The 6790-nt window shown below is 49.8% G+C and overlaps 1 long non-coding RNA gene across 1 annotated transcript; it reads right to left on the bottom strand.

Annotated features, from left to right (window-relative positions):
- Positions 1–1226: 1226 nt before the first annotated feature.
- On the bottom strand, positions 1227–3187 carry LOC131384584 (uncharacterized). Its single transcript, XR_009215587.1, has 2 exons — positions 3116–3187; positions 1227–2405 (listed from the first exon to the last, which is right to left on the bottom strand). It is a non-coding gene; the product is annotated as an uncharacterized LOC131384584 (long non-coding RNA).
- Positions 3188–6790: the final 3603 nt, after the last annotated feature.

The raw sequence follows: 6790 nt of genomic DNA, 5'->3' as shown, positions 1-6790 counted from the left end.
GTCTTTAATTATTTTCACTGCCCTTCTCTGGATTTTAGGATGCAACCCTATAATCATAGAATTTCAGGGCTGGAAGGTACCTGGGAGATGACATGGAGGAGAGCCAGGAGCAGACGGTTAGAAGCCTTGCCCACCCCAGCTTCTGGTGCAGGAAGAAAGCCCTGGCAATTTGTCTTCACCAGGCTGTCTCCAGTCCTTCCCCAGCAGAGAAAATCCTGCTCATTTTCCCTCAAAGTGAAACATTCAACAAAAACAGACTGAATAGTTCTTGGGAGCCAGGCACAGTCTCGGCATTTTCACAATTTCTCACGTTCCCTAAACCCCCAATGGTCCTGCCAGGGAGCTAGGATCAGCCTCATTTCATAGGCAAGGAGACTGGCTCAGAGAGATTAAGTAACTTGCCCAAATTCACATATCAAGAAAGTTCTGGGGCTCTTCCACCCCAGCTCTGGCTGCACCCACAGCCAGCCAGTCCCTCAGGCCCCAGGTGAAGTTCTTCTCCCACGAAGAAACCCTGACAAAGTTCTGGACAGCCAGAGCTGGGCTGTAGCAGGACTCAGTCAGGATCCCGCAGAGAAACAGAGCCAATAGGACCTACAGTTATATGAAGAGATTTGTTTCCAGGAATTGGCTCATGAGATTGTTGGGGGCTGACAAGTCGGAAATCCAGAGGGCAGACAGGAGTTGATACTGCAATCTTGGGGCAGAATTTCTTTTTCTCGGAGAAACCTTGGTTTTTAACCCTTAGGGCCTTCCCACTGATCAAATGCAGTACACCCACATTATTGAGGATAATCTCCTTTATTTAAAGTCAACGGACTGTAGGTGACCTCACTCTCGCAGCAACACCCAGATTAGTGTTCGATTAAATGACTGGGTGCTATAGCTTAGCCAACTTGATACAGGCGAGTACCCATCACAGCATTGTTTATGGGTGTTGATGGGTGGGGGAGCACAGGTTCCCCAAGGCATCTGATCCAATGGGCATTTTCCACAGAGTTCTAAGCCAGTGTTGGGAAGGTGGCAGGGGACTTGAGGTCCTTCCCATTATGCAGGAGTCCTAGGTCAATTTGTACTACCAGACCCAGACCTGATCACCTTCCCCTGGGGATGCCCTGTCTTGATACTGCTCAACTGAGAGCTACAGTTAGGACCCAGTGTCTTCTCAGGGGATAAAAGCCTTGGAAGTGTAGCAGGACAAGCCACAGACAAAACCCCTGAGGCACTGAGTTAAAGAAGGAAGGGCTTTATTCAGCTAGGAGCTTCAGCAAGACTCACGTCTCCAACAACCACGCTCCCCGAGTGAGCAATTCCTGTCCCTTTTAAGGGCTTACAACTCTAAGGGGGTCTGTGTGAGAGGGTCGTGATCAATTGAGCAAGCAGGGGGTACGTGACTGGGGGATGCATGCACTGGTAATTAGAACGGAACAGAACAGGACAGGGATTTTCGCAGTGCTTTTCTATACAAAGTCTGTAATCTATAGATAACATAACTGATTAGGTCAGGGGTAGATCTTTAACTACCAGGCCCAGGGTGTGGGGCTGGGCTGTCTGCTTGTGGATTTCACTTCTGCCTTTTAGTTTTTACTTTTTCTTTCTCTGGAGGCAGAAATTGGGCATAAGACAATATCAGGGGTGGTCTCCTCCCTTAGAAGGAGCCAAGGGTAGGAGCAAGAGGACTGTTGCTTGAATCCTAAGGGACCCAGTGAACTAACAGCCCTTGAGGGTGAGGACAGTATCTTCTTATTCTCTGTACACTAGGGCTGGGACCATGCCCAGCCCCCTGGAGAGGTGCCACAAATGTCTTTTCCTTTTACTTCCCCTCCCCTCCCAGGTAGGGTACCTGAAACACTCCGGGCAGGTAGAAATCAGTTCTGTTTTTGAAGAGCTTCTGAGAAAGGAATTTATGATCACACGAACAGTACTGCTCAATCTATAGAGTTCTTCCTAATATATAATCTAAATCCTTCCAATTTCAGGACAAATTCTATTGTACTAGGATAGCAGGCATGAGAAAATTAGACTTTAGAAATTTTATTATTGCTATAAAGTTTTGAACTGCCATAGGCTTTTTGCTGCTGTCTACAGATAGAGGTATGAAAAGAGGACAAGGGCACCAAGAAGTCAAAAGGGACTGGGCACGGTGGCTCATGCCTGTGATCCCAGCACTTTGGGAGGCCAAGGCCAGTGGATCACTTGAGGTCAGGAGTTCAAGACAAGCCTGGCCAACATAGTGAAACCCGTCTCTACCAAAAAATACAAAAATTAGCTGGGCATGGTGGCATAGCCTGTAGTCCCAGGCACTGGGAGGCTGAGGTGGGAGAATCGCTTGAACCTGGGAGGCGGAGGTTGCAGTGAGAGGAGATCACACGAAGGCATTCCAGCCAGGGCAATAGAGTGAGACCCTGTCTCAAAAAAAAAGAAGTCAAAATAACCATGTAAGCATTAAGACTGGATCAGACTCTTCCCCTCACAGAAACAATTACCTCATAGCTTCCCTTTTGCAGGGCCAGAGGCTCAGTTCCTTAACTCCAATTGCACAGTACACTTTCATTTATAGAGTATTTATGTTAGACCCAAAGAAGAACTTCTCGCAGCAAGCAGTCCTAAAGCTTGAAATGAATGGCTGAGGGAAGCTATGAAATCTTTTTTCTTGCAGGCCTTTTAAATAATATATAGTTCTTTAAAAGATACATCAAAGACTTTCTTGATATAGCCTTGCCCAGGGGCAAGGGGATGGACCAGTTGACCACTCCCTCCCAACCCTGGGACTCCAAGGAAGCCTGAGAAGTTTTCCCCTTTTAAGGGGTTTCCTCTTTCATCTAAAGATGATTGGTGACAGAATCAGGTGTTCCCAGGCCACACAGTAGGTAAGTGAAGGTGGCTCCACCTGCTGAATCAAGGGAGGCTGCCAGGAAGGGAACAGCTTTGAGGTGCCTCATGGGAGAAGCCTGGGAGGAGGCTTGGGGTTGGCCCGCGGGTGCATGTGGGAGAAGGGACTCTGGGGGGGCTTTCAGGCATGCCTGGTCTGACAGGGCCAAGCAGGAAGAGGTAGAAGTTGCCTCTGCTCCATAGGAATCCTTCTCTGGAAGCCACACCTGCCAGCTCTTCTTACCTTTTAACGCTTGCAAGGGATGAGGCAGGGGCTGGCCGCCAGTCACATCTCACCACCACCGGATATAGGGAGAAACATTGCAGCAGGAAGACTTTAAGCTAGACCAGAGGGAGAACAGGGTGAGATGTGGGAGGAGGGACTGGGGTGGGGGGCTTCACGGGCTCCCTTTCTTTCAAGGCCTTTAAAAGTGAAGAGGCCTCTCTGCCACCGCAGTGCAGATGATGGCCTTTGGGGGCTTTTTGCCAAGTTGCACAGGACACATAGGCTCTGAGGGCCATTAGGAAATGCCCTTTTATGGAACCTGTGCAACTGAGTTTGAGGCTGGAGAGGGGCAGGACCTCAGCAGACGGGGTTGCCTGTAGTCAGGTCCTGAGCGAGGGCCTGGGGAGCTTCGGGAGCAATCACCTTCCTGTGAGGTGTGCAGTGCCCATGCAGACCTCAGTCCTCCAGGGGTGGGAATCCTTTTCTTTGGTTCAGCTCCAGGAGGGATGTTGGGGTGGTGGGACAAGGGCTTGGGGACCAGCCCTGAAGGGACAATTGTTTGCTTCTTTTCAGCTCCTGGCCTCTGGGATCTCCAGGAGACTCTACCTTCTGCTAGGCATTTGGGTAGAGCAGTCCCTCAAGGGAGGAGGGGCCCTGCACCCTGGCCTAGGAGAACCAAAAGACCAGTCAACCAGCACCCACTGAGAATTCAGCTGAATAAATTCTGCTGAGTCAAGTCAAACACTGTCTCTGTGTAGCCAGGGAGGCCACTTACGTGCATGGAAAGCGAGCCATGCTCATCCTGGTTGGCGAGACGGGCCTCTCTCAGCACATGCTGGTTCTTCCCTCCTCTGAGCAGCCCAAGCCCCTCACACATATTTATCTCATTCGCTGTTCATGCCAAATGTAAGTGATTTGCTTACTGATCTCTTCTCCCATTAAACTATGAACTCCCCAAGGGCATGATCTGGGACTCCTTCCTGTCCGTGTGAACAGTCCCTTGCCTAACCCTGGCCCATGGTAGGATGCTCAACAAGTATGTGTGAATGAATGAATAATTAACAACACCAGGTGGGCTGAGCTAATTGCTTCCTGAGTAGGACAGGCAGGGATAGATGCTTGGGTTAGGGAAAGCCTCTTGGAAGAGAGAAATTCACTTCATCTTCCCTTTGCCTTGAATCACTTGAACCTGTTCCCTGACATCCTCCAGCATCCGTCCATCTTTCTATCCTCCCTCTTATAAGATGTCTTCCACTTTGATCATCCACTAGTCCTCCAGCGATACGTTGGAGCAGCCTCACTGGCTCGGGAGAGCTGACTGTGTGCATCTCTTTCCAGTGCTCTTCACATTGGTAGCTTGAGACTGACTAGGGTGAAATTTTCAAATGCTACAAACCAGTGCTTTTTTGCCTGGAAGAGTCCATTGCTAAACTTTTATCAGCACACCCTTGCAATCCACTCACTCACCTACTTACTGCCTATCTGTCTCCTTCCTTCCTTACTCTTCCCTTCTCTTTCCTCTCTCCTTCCCATGTATCGCCCTTTCTTTCTCTCTTCTTCCCTTCTTTTTACATTCTTTTACCCAGTTCTTCAACTATCTGTCCATCCATCCATCCATCCACCCATTTCCTTATTCATATTCATCTAGCTTTTACTTATTTCATTCACCCATCCATCTACCCATCCATCCATTCATCCATTTGTTCATCATCCAACCACCCACTTACCCATTATCTACACATCTTATCCATCTGTTCATTTATTTCCCCATTCACATTCATCTGGCTTTAACTTCTTCCATGCATCCATGGAAGACATCCGTCTGTCCATCTACCCACCCACAAATATTCTCTGAACATCTACTCTGTGTCAGCCTATTCCTAAGGCTCAGAATCTTTCCCCAGATTTCTGGAAGATGGGTGCATAAACTCTAAGAACTAGCAGAGGCCCTCCAGGGTGCCCCAGGCTCATCCAGCATTGATGTTGGACTATAGCCAGAACCCGATGACTTTCCTCTTCTGTTTCTTTGTGTCCTCTCTGTTCTTTTCTCCTCACTGCCTGTTCTCTCCAGGTTAGGGAAATACTATTAGGGAAAGGGGGAGGGGCATGTCCCAATCCAGCAGGCCAGGACAGGACTTCCCTCTCTCCTTCTCCCTCCATACCTCAGGCAAGAGCCCAGAGAAATTGGGCCTGGTATTTTGAGAAAGTGTCCCCCTCCCCAGAAGACCCAATGAGCTCTTAGCCAATTCACCAGTGAGTTCAAACAAGAGGGGGCTCCTTTGGGGCCCACAGACAGAGACCTCAGGCAAGAGGAGAATCCCCGTCATGAAGCCAGCACTCCCCATGCCAACACCACCCCACATACATCCTCTCAGAAGTGAACTGCTCTGTGGGCTGGGCTTGTCTCTGCCCTTGTTCCCAGGGGCTGTTTTTGCAAAGGATTAGCTGCTCAGCCTGGTGAGGCAAAGGGGCAGGGGCTTCCTAGCTTGACCTGGATTGGAGGGGAAAGAAGGGAAACCAACTCCCCTCCACACAGCCCAGAACCTGCCATGCCAGCCTCACCTACTGTCTTCTCTGCCCTGCCCAGCCTGGCCTTGGAGAGGCACGGCTCTTTCCTTGGGGGTTTGGAGGCTTCCTAGGACCAGGCCAGTGGGTCAGAGCCCAGAAGTGACTGGGAGGCAAGTCCTACAAGAGCTAAGGATCCCTGGTGTCCCGCAGGGGCCATGGAGAGGAAGGGGATGAAGTTTGTTTTTCTCACTTTTCTTCCTGAGGTCTGTATTTATATTATAGTCATATTTGAACAGGTGACTTCTGATATTATCTGAATCTCACACTTTGCTGGCCTCTTTTTGGAGGGCATTGCCTGTGGCCTGGCCCAGAGAGGATGGGCAGGTGTTTTCTGAGTCACACAGCAGACCAACTGTGGAGACAGGTGAGAGTCAAGTGTTTGGGCCCTGAGGACCCAACCACCTGGCCTGGCATTGCTTGTGCCTCGGTCCTTTGAATCCAGGCAGGGTCTGACCTGCTCTGGTAGCAATAATCTAAGGTCTATATGTATCTTGTTAGGGCCATTGAGATAGGACAGACTATCAGAAGCCATCTTCTGGTGAGATATTCAGGTGACTCCATGACCACCCAGCTGAAGAAGGGACTTTGGCTTCTTAAAGGCTTAGGGTTCAAATTCCAGCTTGGCCACTTGACTTAGGCCAGTGAGTTATCTTCTTTTTTTTTTTTTTTTTTTTTTTGAGACGGGGTCTCGCTCTTTCGCCCAGCCCGGAGTGCAGTGGCGCAATCTCGGCTCACTGCAAGCTCCGCCTCCCGGGTTCACGCCATTCTCCTGCCTCAGCCTCCCGAGTAGCTGGGACTACAGGCGCCCGCCACTGCACCCGGCTAATTTTTTGTATTTTTAGTAGAGACGGGGTTTCACCGTGTTAACCAGGATGGTCTCGATCTCCTGACCTCGTGATCCGCCCGCCTCGGCCTCCCAAAGTGCTGGGATTACAGGCGTGAGCCACCGCGCCCGACCGAGTTATCTTCTTAAAGCCTGTTTTCTCATCTATTAAAAAGGGGTAACTGAACAGGTTTTAGGGAAGCCTGAATGAGCTCGTATATATGCAATACCTAGGAAAGTGACTGGAGGTTGGCAAGTAGGGTTCAATACTCAGTAGCCAAATCAAACAGAACCCATCCTTC

The sequence above is a fragment of the Hylobates moloch genome, unplaced genomic scaffold (genome assembly GCF_009828535.3).
Source record: "Hylobates moloch isolate HMO894 unplaced genomic scaffold, HMol_V3 SCAFFOLD_11, whole genome shotgun sequence".
Classification (NCBI taxonomy): Eukaryota; Metazoa; Chordata; class Mammalia; order Primates; family Hylobatidae; genus Hylobates; species Hylobates moloch.
This window is presented reverse-complemented; position numbering and strand designations above follow the sequence as displayed.